Source organism: Lissotriton helveticus, chromosome 2_1 (genome assembly GCF_964261635.1).
Source record: "Lissotriton helveticus chromosome 2_1, aLisHel1.1, whole genome shotgun sequence".
Lineage (NCBI taxonomy): Eukaryota > Metazoa > Chordata > Amphibia > Caudata > Salamandridae > Lissotriton > Lissotriton helveticus.
Genome location: NC_136059.1, coordinates 1,596,571,961 through 1,596,593,563, shown reverse-complemented (window position 1 = coordinate 1,596,593,563; position 21,603 = coordinate 1,596,571,961).

Genomic DNA, 21,603 nt, shown 5'->3' with positions numbered 1-21,603 from the left:
TAAACTCACTTTTGTGCGGAAGCGTCACCATTCTACAATAACTTAGAATTTTGGGCCTAGCCAAATATAAAGCAGCAACCTGCCACATGCCTCTACCATAACTCTAACCATATTCCTAAAAGCATGAATACGTGTATACTTATCTATTGCCAAAAGCATAAAACATATCAGAATACATGTCCAAGCAGAAACCTAGCCACACTAACAAGACCATAAAGGCCTTAAAACTTGACATACTACACTTAACATTCAAACACACACCTAGATTTGTGTGGCATAGTGCAAGTGAAGTTTTACACAGACTCTTATAAAGTACCATAATCACTAATTCCACTTCCAGCATATCTTAAACATCACTATTCTACTGCTACTGCTTCACTAGTCTACTAATAATCAGGTATTTAGCATAGCTAACAACAAAGCAGCAACCTTTCACTTATCTTTGTTGAAAGTCTCCCCATATTTCTAAAAGCATGTGTGCATATATCTGTACCTTTCCTAGTATCATCCTATATAAAAGAAACATTCAAATAGATGTATACCTGTATTTTATAAATCTAGCATCTTCAGAGGCATATCACATATGAAGATACATCTGCAAGTACAGACATACCTCAGTCACAAAACCATGCAGATCCTAAAACATAAGAAGCTGCACTTCTCATTTCAAATAGACACATAACATCATGTGATATATTTCAACCATACCTTTCAACAGTCTCTTGCAAAATAGCCTAATCACTAATTCCTCTGCCAACATGTTTTAAACCACACTTTTGAGCTGCAGCTTCACCAATTTCGAACTACTTATGGTGTTAGACCTAGACAAATATAAATGAAAAACCCTTCAAATGTCTCTGCGGTAGTTTGTTTTATTGTACTTAAAATAATCCTGAAAGAATGCTGCATATGTCTGTACCTTTTGCTAGCAGCATCATATATAAAGGAAATATACAGATAGATGTATACCTGTGTGTAATGTGTAAGTAGAGACATACCTCAGTGATAACACCATCAACAGCTTAAAACTTCACAGACTACACTTCAAATATCAAACAGACACTGAAAATGATGTGGTATATTTGAAGTGTAGCTTTCCACACACTCAAACAAATTAGTCTAATAACTAATCTCTCTTCAAACATGTCTTAAACCTCACATTTGTGCTGCAGCTTTTCCATTCTACAACTAATTAGAATGTTACACTTAGCCAAATACAAAGCAGGTACCCTTCACATGCCTCTGCTGTAAGTCCCATCATATTCCTGAAAGCCTGCAAGCATATGTCCGTACCTTTTGCTAGCAGCATCATACATAAAATAAATATACAAATAGACACATACATGTATTTTAAACATTTAGCAACTTGAGATACATAACACATATTAGAATATATCTCATAGTAGGGACTTTCTTCAATCACAACACTATGCACAGCTGCAAATTTCACAGAACATACTTCCAATTTCAAGCAAACACCAAACATTAGGCATATTTTAACTGTACCTCTCAAGAGACTTATAAACAGAAGCCTAGTCCCTAATACCTTACGTAAACATATTTTAACCCACATATTTGGGCTGCATCTTTAACATTCTACTACTACTCACAGTCCTGAGCCTACCACATACAAAGCACAACACCTCTTGGTTATATATCATGCACCATCAAATGTATAAGACATATGATAATACATATACAAGTAGAGACATACTTCACTCACAAGACTGGTGGAGCGGTGTGGCTCACTGGTTAGAGGCGGCAGACCCGGAAGCAGAGGAGGGCCCGGGACCAGGGTTCTATTCTCGACGCGGCAGGGTCGAGGACCAGGGTCAGCGGACTCGATAATTCTCGCCTTGGTGCCTACTCTAACCAGGGATCACACTCGGCAACTCTGGGCATTAGCTTGCCCCATCTCCACAACGGCCCCCCACATACGCTGGGGATGCCTGGTTTCACCTTGGAGATACCCAGTAGGGACCATCTCACAGGGAAAGCCAGGACGGGTTCCCCAAAGGTCTACAGCGCAGAGATACTCCTTCGGAAGTCGATTCTAGCGCTTTAGAAACCCACAATTAATTAATTAATTAATTAAAGACCATGCACACCATAAAACTTGACAGACTGCACCTTTAAATTGACAGCGACACCTAAAATGATGCGGTATATTTCAATTGTACATTTCCAGACACCAAAACAAACTACCATATTCACTAACCCATCTTCCAATATACACATATTACGATACGTAATCTATTTCAACCAACATTTAAATACAATAAAACAAACTACAATACACATCCCTACATGTAATAATATATTTCAAACATCACAGTTCTTCAATAATTGTTAAAGTTGAAAAATAAAGCTAATACATAATACACCTTACAAATTTATAACTCACCTTTCAAATAGATTTGAAGATTATAAAATATCCGAAACTCATAAAAGATTTTCTTAGGCACACAATCAATGTAATGCACTACTCTCAACAAGGTAAAACCAGTAATGGCAAACTTTCCCTCTCTTTTTCCACACAAATAAATGTAAGTAACAATTCACATTACTTCCTATATAATTTGAAATTGTAAAACAAACTTCTATTGGTTAGACATATTAACCCTTAACAACTGACTTCTAAAAGTGCCCAAACTGGTTCTGTAATTTCCTAGAGTCGCGAGTCCACCGTGCACCATTGCGATGGAGCCGCAAATCCACACGGGATTTCAAAAATACATTACTAATAATAATGGCACCACTTCAAAACACAGTACTGACTTGGGAAATCTTACTTTATTAACATTTCACTTATGTATAAATTACAATTCCATATTTTAAAACCACAGTTAAGTTTCAACCCTTCCCCCATTCTGCTTACTCACAGTTTCCATAGTAACAGTTTATGCAACATTCAATTGAACAGGCAGGTCACAAGTTCACCATATTTTCAAGTTCAGCAAACAAGTTTACAAATGCAAACAGCAGGTGTTATTGACTTTTACAAAATATTACCTTATCCTATCTACTGTACCTTGCAAACATGTTTTAATAACCAATAAGAAACATGCGTTTTAAAGAAAGTATCATGCACCCTATTTTTGAGTGTACAATGTTCATAAACAGCCAATCAAGTATCTACTTTTTCAAAAACAGCATCTTCCCCACCATTTTAGATACCTCTCATACCACCAACTGACTACCTCAGCTACAGACATCTTTTCATTACTTCCAGACATCCCTTCAAGGTGCTACAGTATTGACAAAGACCTAGCTTTGCAAAATGTGAATATTAAATAGATTGCACAGAGAGTATTAAAATGGCACCAATTGATGCCTTTGGTAAACATCTTTTTGCACCCCATGATTATGCACTGCGGTTACAATGACCTAGGCACATTGACTGGGGTAGGTCCAGAAATGCTAATGAAGAACACCTTTGAACAATTGGTGTTGCGTTTGCCTCAAACTGTCTTTGTATACTCTAATATATATTCCAAAGACAGAAATGGAAGTGGTCAAATCAATTCTGTCCACAGATTGAGAAAGCTAGGAAGAATGTCAACCAAACTGTTTATGCTTACCTCAGAGACCATAGGATGGGCTCCATCTATAACAACAATCTTTGTTTTGATATGGATGACATCTACAGAAGTAATGGAGTACACTTCACAGATCAAGGAAACAGAGTCTTTCTCAACAACCTAAAGCTGTGAATATGCATTTACATGTAGCTACAACAACTCATAATAAAAAACAAGGGCTCTTTTTAGAGCCACCATATAACACAATAGCGAATCTATTTTTTTTAACACACACATACTCTTTTTACATTTTTCGTGAATCTGCAAACGTATGAATTACATGTGCTACCACACAATACACTTTTTAAGTTTAACTATTCATTTTTAATTGTATATATTTTTACTAAATCTAGCAATTTTAATCTTATTATTAACTTCAATCACACTACCTCTCTAAGGCAACTTCACATATGCAACTCTACCTTCCAAATATATCTACCACTAAATTATTTATTTGAGGTGGATCCTCACATCCAAACCAATGTTACACGGGTGGGCAGCGCTGAGAGCCGCGTTGGGGTTGCAACTCCAAAATAGAAAGAAAAAAATGCCACACTTCCATTATTCGGTGCTCGCCCCAGGGACTCCATACCTCCTGGGGCATTACCTCTTTTATTAATTTTTTTATTTTACTGGAGGGGGGCTGTGTAGCTCCCCTTCCCATGGCCATTATTGGCCCCCAGGACCCCATCTCCCTGGCCCCACCAGCATTTATTTTTATTTTGGAGGGGGGGCGGCGTGGCCCCCCTCCAAATGCCAATAATGGTCCAGGGAGACACCATCCCCTGGGACATTGCCTTTCAATTATTTTAAAAACAAAAAAATAGTACGGGAGGGGGCTGCATGGCACCGCTTCCCTAGGCCACTATTGGCCTGGGGACCCCATTCCCTGGGGCATGGCCACAGGCTGGGGACCGTGGAGAGCTCCAATACCCCAACGGTCCCAGCCGGCTCTCCGCCTCCTGAGGGAGCCGGCATTATTTTTGGACAATGGGAGCTGCTGACATGCAGCTCCCCTTGTCCAAAAGCAATCTGGTTTACTTCATGGAAGCGAGAGCAGAGGTCTGCTCTCACTTCCATGAAGCGGGGTACAGTTTTCAATGACAGAGTGGGAGCCGTACTCCCGCCCTGTTATTGCACACTGCAATGTCCTGGGATGGCACCCTGGGACATTGCCAGAGCTGGGCCCCAGGGCCACAGAGTGCTCCCAACATGTAACAAGCCCCAGGAAGGTTGTGGTCCCCGGGGCCAGGGGTCCACAACAGACCCCCAAACTTAATCTATAAATGCCCCATGGTGGTGGCGATCCCGGGGCAGCATGGGGGGGCAGGAGCCCTCTTCTATGCCTTGAATTTAAGAAAATATCCCCAGGGAGGTGGCGGTCCCTACGTGTCCCCTGCATGTAAGAAACATAGTCCCGGAGAGGTGGCGGTACTTGGGGCTGCGGGATCCCATCATAAATAACACAAATGCCTCCAGGACCTTGCTCACCCGGGGGCTCATTAAAACTAAGCACGGGGAACCGCGCTTCATTTTTTGAAAAATTGGAGCGTGATTCACGCACCCAGGGCAACTTCCACTAAAATCTTTTTTTTTTTAAATGCTTTTTGAAGCCCGTAGGCTTACCTATAGTTTGGTCTATAGCTTTGTCTAAAGTTTCCTATGGAAATTAACATGGGGAAAACGCGTTTTTGGACCCCCTTTTTCTCAGCTCCCGCTCAACAAATCACCCTGAAACTTCAAAACAGGAGCTGACCTAAGTGAGACCTTAGTTTTGAAAATTTCACAGAGATTCGTCAAATGGCACCAAAGATATTGGCAAAAGAAAAAATGCTTTTTGGATAGAAATGACATCACTGATAACACCTCAAATGAGATCACTGATGACATCATCCAGTGAATGTGTGTTTCTGTAAAGTTTTTAATATGTTTTATATATATGCAAAGGTGTATTGAAGAATAACTGGATGTTTAAGTGTCTGGATGAAGGATTTAGTAGGTGCGTGACCGACTGTATAAGTAAGTGATTAAATGTGTCTCACTGAATGCATGGATTAGTGACTAAACTGTCTGAATATCTGTATCAGTATGTCTGTTTTTATGTAAGCTGCTGCATGTGTTGGTCAGGAGCTAAATGAGTGTCTATGTGGGTTATTCATTGGTTGTCTGAGTATTTGTATGGAAGACTGAGTGTGTGTGTGGGTGGGTGGGAGGTGTGTGTCTCTGTGCATAGATATGTGAGTGGTTCACTGGGTGTATGCGTTTAGTAGTTCATGTGCAAACAGCTGTATGGGTGGGTGAGTGTGTCTATGCATGTGTTGGTGAAAGGTTGAATGTCTCAGTGGTTCATGTCCAAGTAACTGCATATGTAAAAGGCAGTGTATGTGAGAGTTGGAGTATACAAATGACTATATGTGAAAGTCAGTGATTGTGAGAGTGGCTGTATGGATGAGTGTATACTTGTATTAGTGATTATATAAGAGAGTAAGTATGCGTTAGTATATGTATGAATAAATAAGGTGGTGTGTATTACTGTGTAGGTGAGTAAATAGAACTATGATTCATTCTTTCCGTGATTGACTACGATGAGTGCATAAGATGAATGGTGGTGTGTCAGTGTCCATATAGCTGTATGAGTGCATATGGTAGTGTTGTATTGATCAGTGACTACATGTATGAATGGTTGTATTGTAGTGTAGTTCCTATATTCCCAATAGACTCTGCGCATTGGAATCACATAAACGATAGTTTAGACGTAGGACTTAGGTCGACTAGGTCTCTATTGAATATGTTAGACTTAATTATGAATGCCAGCTAGCTCAGAGGTCACTAGAAACTTTCTCGAGTAAACAAGAAGGTGTTAACTTTCCTGAATAGACAAGAAGGGATTAGTTTCTGACAACCGCATAAACATGAGAACTCTGCTCCCTCCAGAATAAGGAGTATACCTCCGGAGTCGCGGAAACAATAGATAACTATTTTACTCAGTCAATCGTGCATGCTTAGTTTCACCAGAAGGCAGAGAAATAGAGAGACGGTGTTTTCAATAAAAGAGGTTATTTATTGAACAGTCTTCTTTCTCATGCAAGAGAAGTGAGTTGCCACAATTGTAATACTTGTCATCAAGTAAAGTGCGTACAGTAAAAGGAGTATTATGAAATAATACTGTAAAAGCATGGTATGGTTTCTAAGCCATACGGTGTTTAAAATAGATAAAATATATACATAGATAAAATGATGACTAAACGTACTCAACTGGTGCTTTTAAGATACGCCTACCCCAGTGTACCTAACCTAAGCCTAGTACGTGGGAAGAGTAAGTGAGCTGCAGTTTGAGTTAAGATAGTTTCTGCCAAGAATCTGAATCAAGAATTCTCTAAGGGTCTAATCAGCTCCTTACCTTGTATATAGAATGAAGGAGGACTTGTATCTCTCTCTCAGGACTCGATCTCCCAGCAACCCGCAAGGGTGACAGGGAAACACTGGAGCTGGATTTCTCGGCTGGAGAAAAGACAGCGTCTCTCTCAGTGCGTCAATGGGAGGGTCGGCTTCCTTAGGCACTCGCTACAGCAGGGCGTCTCGCAAGTAGATAGCCGATCTGCTCCAAACCACCATGTGTTTTGCTAGGGCAGATGCTGGTATATTTATACCTAGAAGGTGCCGAGTTTGACGTAAGGTTGGACATAAGCGTCACTAAGAACTCCCAGTTCTTTCAGGACTCCAAGAATTCTAGGACAAATCAGTACAGAAGCAGGGGGAATTCCCGGGCTGCTGGAGGATTGGTTTGTTTAAGAACACGTTGTGCTTTCTAGGAGTCTATGGGAGTAGCCTTGCCGTATTTGGACTGCATTGGCTATGACTTAATATGGGTATGATTCTTATGCCTTTATAAGGATATGATTTGATATAACCGCATAAGGGCATAAATCGGGAATATTTAAATAGGGTCCTAGATTCGTTTACAACACCCACTCCACGTATAATGTCCATCATTACTAAATACTAAGCAATTTTAAACATATCGATGCATGTGTTTTCCATCCCACCCCAAAATACATAAATGCATTCGAAATGGTATATACACAAATAATGAGTATAATACTGTACGTTTTCAAGCAGTGGTATCATTCAGATAATGCATATATTGTACATCTGAAATGGCGACTGAATGAATCACGAAATTTACATTTATGAAATGGCTCTTAAAACAGAAGAGAAGGTCGAGACCATTCCATCACATATTTATACAAGACTGTACATGTGCTAGAGGCTAAGTCAAAATATTGTCTCTAGAGTTTCAAAAATAGAAATCTTGCTCTCTAAGAATAGTTCTACTTTAAGTAGAGTATCATGTGCCATAAAAAAGGTAAATATTTTGGGAACGGGAAAAGAATTTCGCTTTCAGGGAAAAATAGTTCCAATAGTTTTAAAAAAATTTTTTTTTAAAGTTGTGTTTATCAAAACTGAAGGCCGAATTCAGAGTTCAGGGAACGCTGTGTGCTCGTGTTTTCAAAAGTTATTCTCGTTGTTAGGAGAGAACATTAACTTGGAAAGGCTGGCAAAGAATTTGTCTACAACAGTAGGTGAAAGTTGGACCATGTCCGAAAAAGTAGAAATAGTGTATATGTGAGAAGCATTGCCGTCATCAGTGTCTGGATCAGCAATGGCCACAGAAGGTTGTACCTATGTGCCGCTTTCATCTCGTACCTCACCGCCACCTAATCGTAATGGTGAAACCTCAACGAATACCGTCATCAGAATAGGTAGCCGCTGGGGACAACACGTTGCATGAGCCATTACCGAACCAAGCAAAGTATCGATATCCATAGGTGCTGCTGATGGTAGTGTGAGACAGACGTCCAACACGCATTCTTCTCCGCAGAGCAGGCATCGTAGAACAGATAGGATGCAATCTTGCCAGATTGGTCTGAATGAAAGAAACCAGGTAGTATTCAGATCACTTAGCCTGAGTTTTGTCTGTGACTGGACTTGCCATAACGGAGCAGAAGGAACAAAATTAAGATTCCTGCTACGAGTCCCAAGATGAAAGGCAGGCCGCCGAACACAGAGTGCACGAAATTCAGGAAGATGCTCAGGACTGCTTCAAAGGGTGCTAATAATCCCCCAAATATTTTTTTAAATACATGTGCGATGCCACTGGTATCAGACATGTTTAAGATTTGACTTAACATTTCTACGAAATGCACGGGGCAATTTTTTTGATAATAATGCATGTATCTCTGCTGCTGTCCTTGCAACTTGCAGATCATAGTTTCTCTAGACGATGTTAAAGGCACAGTTGTTTGTAAAAGAATGGATTTCATTCTGTTTAAAGTATCAATTCGAATAGAAGAGATATTCAGAGAAGGTCCTATCGTTGCCTCCTTGTCTGGTTTGCGGTTTGGATACAATACTTGATACAGCAAGTGACCCTGGAAGTTACACTGACGAGATAGGCCCTTCCTGGCACCATGCCACAACAGCTGTGGTCACTTATTATAACGTAACTGCCATTGGAAAGTTGTCTGAAAAAAGGCTCTATTTGTGTAGTAGGGGTGCCGTGCAGGTGGCATGAAAGGTTATTTGATGAACCTTCGCAGGCTCCATGCAAGTTAATTCCTTGACACAGAAGTGTACCGCTCAGTGAATTTTTACAGTTGAAATACCTCTTTTTTCCCCCCACTGTAACATCTATGTGTATAAGGTAGATTCCAGGTTGACTTGATGTAACCTTTACCCAACCTTTCACACAGGCCCGCTGGTATGTGCTTTTGGCAATATTGAAACTGAAAAGTCGTTATCGGAATTGTAATTGTGCCATGTATTATCCATTCAATGACAGGTCTTTCTGAGACTGTCAAGGGCAATCTTTCTAGTTTTTCAATGCTCAGCACCGTATAGTCTGCTCCTTTTTGTGCCAAAGAGATTTGTTTATCTGTAAGGTTAAAGATAGAAAATAATGACGTTGTGTTGATTAGACGCCATGGCACGTAGCCTGAACGGAGATTTTGTAACGTCCAGCCTAACTGTACAATAGAACGTAATTGGGACTGGCCATGTTGTAACATTAGCATATCCTGTTCTATTATATCAATAGCAGATGATACAATGCTGTCCAGTGAATAAATTCTGGAGGACAGAGTCGTTAACCCATTGTCCACTACAGACCGTGATTTTTCCAAATTAATACGATCAATTTCTCGTATTTTTTCAGCAGTTTCACTTTGCATTACTTTCCAAGCCTCATTGTAAGCTGTGTTTATACCGGCGTATATGAAACGTTTTTGACGCTGTTTTCGAGCTCCCAATATGAAATCTCGCAAGTCAGCACCTTCTTTAAGTAAAGTCAAGTGTTGCTTAATTTCCTGCAGTGTGGATCTCTGTAGCCATTCGATGCATAGCTTTCCTACACTGTATGTTGTAACTATCCCTGGATGTTGTCTCTGGGAATATCTTGGGTCTGGCCTGTTCCGTTTCAACCCCTGTGTTTTGTTCAGGAATCTATCTTGACAGTTATTAGTGTCTGTGGGCCAGATCAACCATTTTCTCCAATCAGGATTAGTTCTGTTTTGGTGTAAAATATGGGATACGTCTATCTCCACATCTGTAGTGTTATTACTATCAGGTATGGGCTTTGGTATAGACGGTTTGTTTAAGTCCTTTATCTTGGCTAGGCCAAGACAGGTTGTTTGTTGAATGGTATCATCCAGGAACATTTTCTGTTCTGGGATCATGCAGGCTCTGAATAATGATTCTAAATCTTGTACTTGCCAATCTTTTGTACCCCAGACAGTTTTTGTCTCAATGTTGTTTTTCCAAAATTCAAAACCAAATGTAGACATTTTTTCATAAAATTTTGTAGAATATATCAATTTAATATTTGTCAACATGTTTTTCATTCCTGTCTTATTTAAAATTTTAAAATAAAAAGTTTCAGGATCAGTGTTATTAAATCCTGAGAAGCATGGGAATTTCTCATAAAATGTTTTCGAGCTGCCTTTTGGCGGTGTTGGACAATGGGCCCGATTCACAGAACTAACTTAAGACAAAATCCTAAACTTACTACTTTTGGTATTCACAGAAGTTAGGATTTTGTCTTAAGACAGACTTAAGACTGACTTAAGACAGACTTAAGTTAGGATTCTGTCTTAAGTCTATCTTAAGTCTGTCTTAAGTCTGTCTTAAGACAAAATCCTAACTTCTGTGAATACCAAAAGTAGTAAGTTTAGGAATTTGTCTTAAGTTAGTTCTGTGAATCGGGCCCATTGTGCCCATTGATTATAAGTGAAAACATTTCTAGGATTAGCAGATTTATGCAAATAGTGATGCCCATAAAGATTAAAGCAATACATTTCTTCATAATCTGATGAACCTTCTAAATAATTATGTTCTGTAAATGTTTCTGACATTTCTAAATCTGACATCATAATATTAATATTTTCAAAGTCCCATTCATCAGAGAAAGTACTAGGTGATACAAAGTCACTTAATGAAACCTTGAACAGGTGTGGATATTTCAAGAGTTCAACCGGGCCATAGATGTCGTAATCAGTAGTGTCCCATGCTACACCACCAGGTATACGAATGGGTGTGATGTTTACGGACGATAGTCCTCTTTTTTCAATGTGAGAAGATCTGTGAGGCTTTAGAACCGAGTTGATGTTCTGACTTGCTGTGTCCATTGTACTGTATTTTCCATCAATCATTCTTCCCAAGCTTAAAACCAAAATGAGCCAGAGTAGGAGGAAAAGTAAACCGAACACAATCCACAATTCAATCCATGGTGAAATCAGATATGTTTCTCCAAGTTGATGAAAGAGGTCAGGTATTTTTTCTTTGAAAGTTTTATTTGCTGGCTTTTCTTCATGTTCACTTGGATCTTCAGAAAAGTCATCGAAATTGATGAAGTAGCCAGATGCAGTTCTGTCAATTGTTGGAATTGCTTCAGGATTCTTATTAATCTTTGTCGTTGCTTCATCTTTTGTCATATTAGTATAGTCAGAGGCTACATCATTGTAGACAGGTGTTTCTTGATGAGCTGTTGCAATTTGGGTTTCAAGAGGCACAAGTTCCATGGCTTTGTTGCATAGTGCTTTTTTATTCACTGCAGGTTTATCAAATGTGATTAGTCTCTCAGTTTGAACCTCTTGATTTGTAGCAAGGTTTGGTCTTCTGCTACTTCTTGGGAGTCCACTGGGCCTACTACTTATTATTGGCCACATGATTGTGGTTTTACCAGGTCGATTGATACAACTCTGTTCTCCTTTTTACCAGCAAGCGGCGGTAGTACTACTGATCTTGTTCCGCTGATAGCTAAGACAGGTACTGCTTTTCTGTAGGAAGGCCCAAATTCCTTCTTCAACGCAATCTTTTCTCTGACCAGATCCCCAATCTTTGGAATCCAGACAGGTCTTGCTGGGACAGGTGGTTTTTCTTCAGTGGCCGTTGGCTTTACCTTTGTGTTACTTAGACTTCTTCTTGTCTCATTTAAGTCCAGTAAAACAGCCAAACGATCTTTGATATCAAAGGTTTCTTGTTCCACCACTGAAGTCTGACTATCAAGATCTTCTATTATCATTCTAGTACCAAACAAAAGTTCATACGGAGTGATTCCACCCAGACAATGTCTTGGCAGATTATTAAGACTACGTTGGACACTTATTAGATGTTTGACCCACCTGTCACCCGAACCTAATACCCTCGCTGGTATAGATTGATTTATGTCACATTTTTTTCTTTCCACTACCGCATTTCCCTCGGGATGGAATGGACTAGAGTGCCGCAATGCAATGCCCAAGCTGGCCATGGCCTCCTTGTAAGCTCAAGAGCTAAACGCAGGACCATGGTCAGAATGTAGCATGCCAATTGCGTATGTTCCGATAAAGACTCGCAAATCTTTTATAACAGTTCTGGCGTCAGCCGAGCCCTGGGGCCAGGTCCTATGAATCTCGTGCAGGAATCCACTGCAACCATGATATATTTATAGTTGCCATCCCTTTGTAAGGGACCACAGTGGCCCAGGTAAACACATGCTAATGGTTTATCTGAGATTAGAAGGGGTGTCTGCGCTGGTCGTTTCAATCTTGATACCTTCATTTTTTGGCATATTTCACATTCTAAAACATAGTTTCTAGTCTGTTTTCTCATGCGTGGCCACCAATATCTCTGTTTTAATAATGATACTGTGGCGGAAACTCCAGCATGTGCAAGCAAGCCATTCATGTGCCGCTAAAATTAGTCCTAACCTGTGTTCCATGTTTGGAATTGCCCTATCCCCCACTCCAGGGATTACAGCAATAGGAACATTATTCGCATCAGTTTTGTATGAGTACTTTACTGGAAAGCCTTTCGGGAGTGCCTGACCACTGTCTTTTACTGAAGCACTGACAGCTTGCCTTATCTCGCTGTCTATTTTTTTTTGACCGGGTAATGGCAGCTACGGAAGCCGTTTGCACAGCTGCCTTCGCAGCCTCATCAGCCAATGAATTCCCTGCAACGTGAACGCCATGACGTTGATGACTCAGTGTATGTATCACGTGAGTCTTTTGTAGTTCTTTCTGTAAAAGAACTACTTGTTCCCAAAGCATTTTATGCTTGATTGTGCCACCTTTTGCATCTTTGAAACCGTTTTGAACCCAGTTCTGCAAGTATTCATTGTAAGACTGGAAGCAATAATACGAATCGCACACTATTAGTGTGGGGAATTCGCGATCGGTATTTTCAAGCGCCATCTTGATAGTCTGTAGTTCAGCTCGCTGAGCTGTACAAGCTCCGAGTGATTGAGTTTTAGTGACCAGGGGTCTAAATTTTCCTTCGTGCCACCGACCTTTAACGATCGCGCACGCAGCACTATATGCTTGTTTACCCCCAACTGCAGGTTGTGCTGAACCGTCTGTATATATTATACAGCCGTAATGTTCGAGAGGCAAAATTTCAGTCGGCAGAGGACATTCATATTCGTATTGGAGAAATACTTGCATTTTTAAGTTAGGATCAAATTCGTATACTACGTCTGATGCAGCAAGAGAATTAACCCATTGTATCCATCTCGGATGTAAAGCTTTAGCATTCGGAATGCTGGCTTTTGTTACTGCCTCTAGGGCAGGTACCAGTGTAACGATTATTATACGTTTACCTTGTGCGAGGGCTCTTTCTTTTGCTACAGCAGTTTGGACCGCAGTCAGAATTTTTTCAGTAGAACTGAATTTCATTTCAGCTTGTGTGTACAAGTGTAATTTATAAGCTATTGGTACCGTTTCTCCCTCATTAGAGGTCAGGTACGTAAATCCGCATCTTCCTGGGATGACTCAGATTACAAGGTTGCGTTTGTTTGCGCGTGTTTGCAGTTTTGTTTTAGTTGACATGTCTGTTTGTATTGATCATAACATTTTTGTGTGTTTCTGAGTCCAATTAATTGGTTTGAAATCAGGTTTTATTAATTCGTAGAGAGGTTTAACCCTTTCTGCGTAGTTTAGAATGTAAGTTCTTCCGAAATTCAGGAAACCTAGAATTGATTGTAAGTTTTTCAGCATTTTTGGAGCTTGGAGTACTGAACAATTCTCTGCTAGGCTTTTGTCTTCACTTGATAACTCATATCCTAACAATAGGACTGTGAGGTGGGCAATTTGTGACTTTTTAAAGTTGAATTTGTACCCTTCAGATGCTCACCCAAGTATAATGGTGTTCACTCTTTTCAAGTGTGTCTACAGGTCATAGTCTGTAAGATAGATATCATCGACATAAGATAATGCCTCATCATCATACATTTGTAGTATTTCTGTTACCCTCGCTGAAAATAATCCTGGGCTGTTCTTGAATCCCTGGGGGAGACAACAGAATTGCCGTTAGGCCCCCATAAAGGAGAAAGCGGTCAAAGACCTGCTTTCTGGTGCAATGTTTTGACAGAAGAAACCATTTGAAATATCTAATGTCGTTTTATATTTTTTGCGCACAATGTTATTCATTAGTGCTGCACTGTGTGAGTTTTGTACTGCAAATGTTTTGCAACAAGAGTTTAGGTGTCTGTAATCCAAAACTAGATGATATGAATCGTCTGGTTTGGAGACAGGAAACAAAGGGTTGTTCATTTGTGAGGTGCATGTTTCAATCACCCCCTGGTATTCAAGTTGATCTAAGATCTCCCTGACTTGTTTTTTAGCTTCTTGCTTAACAGGATACTGCCTCCGTGCAGTAGGGTGATTTCTTAACTGAATTTTATGGTGAGGAGAATCCTCATCCCAACCTACATGATTTTTATATAATGCAGGGGCTTGGACCACTGCCCCTTTTCTAGCATATGTGTATTTTTTATGAATTGGAATGTGATTTGAGAAGGCAGGCATAATAATTTCTTCGCCATGTGGGCACTCACTGACAAACTCTGGTGGCCAGTCTTTTTTCTGCTAGAAGGATATCATAGCCTTTAGATAGATTCTCCCAAAAGAGACCTCTTATTTTCCTAGTTTTGTCCCCTTCTATACGTAATGTTATTTCATATAATTTATGTGGTACACTAACTCTGGTGTCTGCAGTTTCCATCTGAATGTATTCATTCGTGTCCACTGTCTCCAGAAGATTCATCAGGATCTTGCGAGCTATGGTCACTCCTGCTGCGCTGTCTAGCATTGTCTGGGCCCATTCTCCGTTCATGTTTTATATTAATACTAGCTACCTTCTTTTTTGGAAATTTTAATTTTTTACTTTGATGAGCAGGTTCCTTGTCTTTGGACTTGACGCGCTCTTCTTTATGTTCTGACCGTCCTTTTCTTTCCGATTTCTGTGAGGAAGTCTGAAAAGAACGAGAGGGACGTGTATCATTATCTTGATATCTGTCAGGTTTTCTTAAATTGTCCCAATTTTTAAGGTTGTATCTTTTTTCAGAGGGCGGCTGTTGTGGAGACCTGTCCCTTCGTCCTGGAGATCTATTTCTCCGTTGGGGAGACCTTCCTCTGGACTGAAACTGTTTTTCTCTGGGAGTGGTTTGTTTATTACCCTCCCACTTCTTTTTTGGAGTAATGAGATTATTCTTAATAAAGCTTTTTTCAGGATTTTCAGTTAGTTGTGGTTTTAGTGGTTTCCCACCCAAACTATCTCTACCTAATTCTTCATAGGATTTTTCAATTATTCTGGCAAGTTCAAAAGGTTGTTCTGCTATATCTGTTTCTTTCAATTTTTGGCAGATCGCCACAGATGCTGCTTCTCCTCTTATGTTGGCTAGTAGTATAGCCGAGACTGTCTTAAAGTCTTTCAGTTATTTCATATCTAGATTTAAAGCAGGCTCTGGACCGTATTCATTTTGAATCTGTCTTAGTACGTCTCGTATAACCGCCATAGACGGAACACCATGTGTTTTTGTGTATATTGAAGCAAAGACTGTTCCCCAAGTGTCACAGTCTTCCACATGTGGTGCGATCCCCATTGGTAGACAGATTGTCAGAATTCTGTGTTTCTCATTAGGTGTAGTATCAGGAAATACTGCCTCTATTTGAGTAATTTTTTGAGCTAACCAGAACGGAATTTTTTCCCGTTTTGCGGGTAATTTGACAATGACTGATTGTATAGTCTGTGGTGTAATTTTATTTGTGTTCCCCTAGTGAGGGGTTTGCTGTGGAATTTTTATTGCTGGTTGGACTGTTAAGGTCCGCATGACATATTGGACCAATTGTCTATGTAGTTTAATTAATTGTTTTAGCTGAACTAAAAGTTCTCTGTCTGACATGCCTTCAATGTCAGGATGTGGTGTGTAGCTGGCTAGAACCGGCCATGTGGCTCCTGGTCTACCTAATGGACCGTGCTTGGTAATGTGATTGTGATGTTTTTGGGCGCCATTAAACCAGAGCTGATGCTCTTGGTAGGTTAGTGGAATTTCAACGTCCTCAAAAGGAACGTATTCCGCTGGAGATTCCTCTGCTTTGTATTAGTGGAAATCGCGTGTCACAGCATTTGCTGCCGGAAAATGTATCCATGAATAGAATACCTCTGTCTGCCGATATTAATGGGCCTCTACCACAAATATGACTGTACCACCGCTTGATGATACTCCATTATTTATAAGTTTGTAAGTTACACTCTTCCTTACATTTACTGGGATGATTATAGCATCCGGGTCATCTTGCCGGAGACTTGTGTACTCCGCTAAAAGTTGAGTTGCTAACGCTTCTCTTTCTCTTTCCTCTTCACTTTCCATCATTTTGCTGACAGAAAGTTTGCACAGCAAGTTTCAAGGAAACAGAGATTAGGTGCAAAATATTTTGGAACATTGTATTTTTCAACGTTGACTAAACCAAAAACTAATACATAGGATTCTCGTCCTACTAAGTTTTGGTGGATATTAACCTTTCACCCACTCCAGACGTCTATTGGAGTTTTTACGGGAAAAAGGGGTCTGTGTGAAAAGCACAACTGAGTTACTTTAGTATCTAGCTTTAAATTATCGCCTTACCAAGCGTTGTGCACCATATAGTGTAGTTCCTATATTCCCAATAGGCTCTGCGCATTGGAATAACATAAAAGACGTAGGACTTAGGTCGACTAGGTCTCTATTGAATATGTTAGACTTAATTATGAATGCCAGCTAGCTCAGAGGTCACTAGAAACTTTCTCGAGTAAACAAGAAGGTGTTAACTTTCCTGAATAGACAAGAAGGGATTAGTTTCTGACAACCGCATAAACATGGCAACTTTGCTCCCTCCAGAATAAGGAGTATACCTCCAGAGTCGCGGAAACAATAGATAACTATTTTACTCAGTCAATCGTGCATGCTTAGTTTCAACAGATGAGCAGAGAAATAGAGAGATGGGCGTTTTCAATAAACGAGGCTATTTATTGAATAGTCTTCTTTCTCATGCAAGAGAAGTGAGTTGCCACAATTGCAATACTTGTCATCAAGTAAAGTGCGTACAGTTAAAGGAGTATTATGAAATAATACTGTAAAAGCATGGTATGGTTTCTAAGCCATACGGTGTTTAAAATAGATAAAATATATACATAGAGAAAATCATGACTAAACGTACTCAACTGGTGCTTCTAAGATACGCCTACCCCGGTGTACCTAACCTAAGCCTAGTACCTGGGAAGAGTAAGTGAGCTGCATTTTGAGTTAAGATAGTTTCTGCCAAGAAACTGAATCAAGAATTCTCTAAGGGTCTAATCAGCTCCGTACCTTGGATATAGAATGAAGGAGGTCTTGTATCTCTCTCTCAGGACTCAATCTCCCAGCAACCCGCAAGGGTGACAGGGAAACACTGGAGCTGGATTTCTCGGCAGGAGAAAAGACAGTGTCTCTCTCAGTGCATCAATGGGAGGGTCGGCTTCCTTCGGCACTCGCTACAGCAGGGCGTTGGGCAAGTAGATAGCCGATCTGCTCCAAACCACCGTGTGTTTTGCTAGGGTAGATGCTGGTATATTTATACCTGGAAGGTGCCGAGTTTGACGTAAGGTTGGACATAAGAAGTCACTAAGAACTCGCAGTTCTTTCAGGACTCCAGGAGTCTAGGACAAATCAATACAGAAGCAGGGGAAATTCCCGGTCTCCTGGAGGCTTGGTTTGTTTAAGAACGCTTTGTGCTTTCTAGGAGTCTATGGGAGTAGCCTTGCCGTATTTGGACTGCATTGGCTATGACTTAATATGGGTATGATTCTTATGCCTTTATAAGGATATGATTTGATACAACCGCATAAGGGCATAAATCGGGAATATTTAAATAGGGTCCTAGATTCATTTTTCAACAGTATGGGTGAATGAGTGCATGTGTCTGAAAACCTAGGAATTAGTGAGTGCATTTGTAGTAACTGGTTTTGGTGCCTAGATGTTTTTGAAAATGGAACTCTGTATTTTACAGAGGGTGTATCAAAGGTTGTACTAGGGTGTGAGGAGGTGCCTCAGATTGTCACGTGGATGATGTCATCAAGTGATGTCAACAGTGATGTCACTGACCATGTCATGAATGATATAATATGTGATGTCATCAGCAGTGCATTGCGGGGGAGCGAGTTATAGTTAGCTCATTTCACTATAATTGTGGAATTTCTATGGTTTTGTATGAGTGAAATGTCCAGCTAACTATAACGTCCTTAAAATCTATGTTTTTTCAGTGAATTTCTATGGTGTTTTAAATGCTAATTTGTAACTATAACCTTCCTGAAACCTATGTTTTTGTCAGTGAATTTCAAAGGTTTTTCAAAGGCTAATTTGTAACTATAATGTCCCTGAAACCTATGTTTTTTTCAGTGAATTTCAAAGGTTTTTTAAATGCTACTTTCTAATTTTTTTCTTCTTTAAAACTATAGTTTTTTTCAGTGATTTTAAATTATTACTTTATTGTCAACCTAGTGAAAACAGCCAATATCTCCAGTCTCCAGTAATAACTTCCACAAATAAGAATTTGTCACAAATGAGAGCAACAACCAACGGTAATAATATACAGAGTAGATGTCCCCATACAAAAATTAACACAAACGCACCAGTTCCTGATATTATCAACTAGCAGCCAAATCTGGGGTGCAACCCAAAAACAGTGAATAAGCCATGTTCGCAGTAGGAATGTAACATCTGCATTTTACTGGTGTAAACCAGGAGGACTACCTACAATGTGAAAGGGATCGTAGCCCAGAATCACATCTGAAGCGCAAAATATGGCAAAGAGTTACTGATCACACAGCTCAAACACCCATTAAGGGCCACAACACATACTGCCACCAGCCTCAGCATGTCCCCCCGGACAACCCCCGTCCCTACTCCCAGCGAGGCAGCCCAGAACAGGACAGCAGACCGTCCAAAAATGGCATGTTCCCTCAGCCACATAATACTTGAATAATGCCAGATTTGGCAAGCAAGTATGTGTGAAGGACGCAACCCATTCATCAATAATAATAATGCAGACAATACCAACTGTAGCGGTGATGTGCTGGATAGACCTCACTATACAGATCATAAACCTCTCCATCTGTATATATGTACTGCTGGTGCTTATAGTGTTGTGCACAATAGGCGCAACCATCTTACCTCACGCAATTGGGAAGATCTCAGTCATCTAGCTGTGTTGTCCCTCCCTGGAAGCGGAAGCGCAGTGGGCTCGTCCAACGTACACCACTCTAGCGTAAGAGTATAAACAAATAAGCCGGGGTTCTGGGTGTGGTTCGCTTGTTCACCGAGCTGCGTCGGGCAAGTAGATAGTCGAGCTGCCCCGAACTACTGTGTGTTTGCTAGGGCAAGTGTAGGCATATTTATACCTTGAAGGTTCCTAGTTTGACGTAAAGTTGGGCATAATAGCGTCATCAAAGAACCCCAAGGGAATGGTAGTTCTTTGAAAACTCCATGAGTTCTTGGACAAATCAATATTCCAGCAAGGGGATGTCCCTGACTGCTGAAGCTGATTTTTCCAAGAAATCTTTGTGGCTTTTTGGAACGGGTGGAAGTAGCCATGCCTGTATTTGTACTGCATGGGCTATGCCTAAATAAGGTTATGATTTCTATGCCTATATAAGGGCAATGTGAATTGTACCTATATAAGGGCATGAATCGGGAAATTTCGCTCGGATCCTAAAACACCATACAACAACACTACAACTCGATGTGTCTGACATAATTAATGATCTTGCCCCACTAAAGCTAAAAAGATCTGGAGTTAAAGACAAAAACCCTTGGTTCAACTGATCCCTCTACAATGAAAGGAAAACCCTCCTGCTAACAGAAAGAAACTGGAGACAGCACGTCTCAGCCTCCCAACTAAAACTTCTCTGACAGACCAGAAATGGTTACAACAGGAACATCCTCAAATCAAAAAAAGATTTCTTTAGATCAGAACTGGAAAACGCTAGGAACAGACCTTGTAAGGTCTTTAAAATGGTCAAACACCAATCTAACTGGCTAAAACTTCCAAAGAAACCTCAAAATCCCTAATAACCTGTGAGGAGTTCTTCTCCTACTTTACTGCAAACTTACCTCCCTAGGAAAAGAACTTACTTCCGCCACCAACATCCGACCTCTTCCTGCGGGGTCCTATCTCTCCTCTCTTCTCTCCAGACAGCACCCAAGAACTAAGCATACTGGTCCAACTTCAAGTTATATGACAACTATTCCATCTCAAAAAATCTCTCTTCCTTAAATCCGAATAACCACTTTAATGACCCTCTCCCCTCCAGCTGGGTAGCCCGACCTCCCAATTTATCATTCCCATTTGGATTACAATAATCAATGCTTCCCTACTACAAGGGTCCATACCTGACTCTCCAAAAGCCAGTCAAGTCGTCCCCTTTTTTAAAACAATTCACCATATATCCTGCTACTCCAGACAATTTCAGACCAATATCCAATATCCCACTTCTAGCAACATCTCTTGATAAATGTGTGCAACTTCAACTGAGCCAACATATCACCAACTTTAATCTGCTAGACGAATTCCAATCCAGGTTCAGGTCTGGGTACAGCATAGAAACTACTATTCTCCATATTGTGGATGATGCTCTCCAAGCCCTTGACCAAGGCAAAACATGTGTCCTAATTCTACTGGATTTATCCTCTGCATTCAACAGTCAACCACAAGAAACTACTTGAACGCCTCAAATTCAGGATGGGAGTAAGGGGAAATGTCTTGAATGGTTTAGATCCTTTTTCCGGAATAGCACCCAGAGATTCTTAGTCAACAGTAATATATCTGTTCCTTCACCGATAACGATCGAAGTCTCCCAAGGATCAACTCTTTTCCCAACCTTCTTCAATCTCTACCTTGAACCGTTAGCTAAATTACTACGTACCACCAACATCTCCTTCCATATGTATGCTGATGATACCCAGATCTGCATCAAAATCTCATCTCTAGAGGAGAGCCCTTTGAATGAGGCTCTAAAGCTGACTGTTCACTGGCTCGCCTGCAACCAGCTCAAACTAAATGTACAAAAAACAGAGTCCCTTCTAATCTTCCCCCTAAAAGTAACACTGACATCCGGGAATGGACCAAGTCGATCACAGCACTAAACTGCACACCGACTATATTGGAATCTGCCAAAGCTCTCGAAATAATTC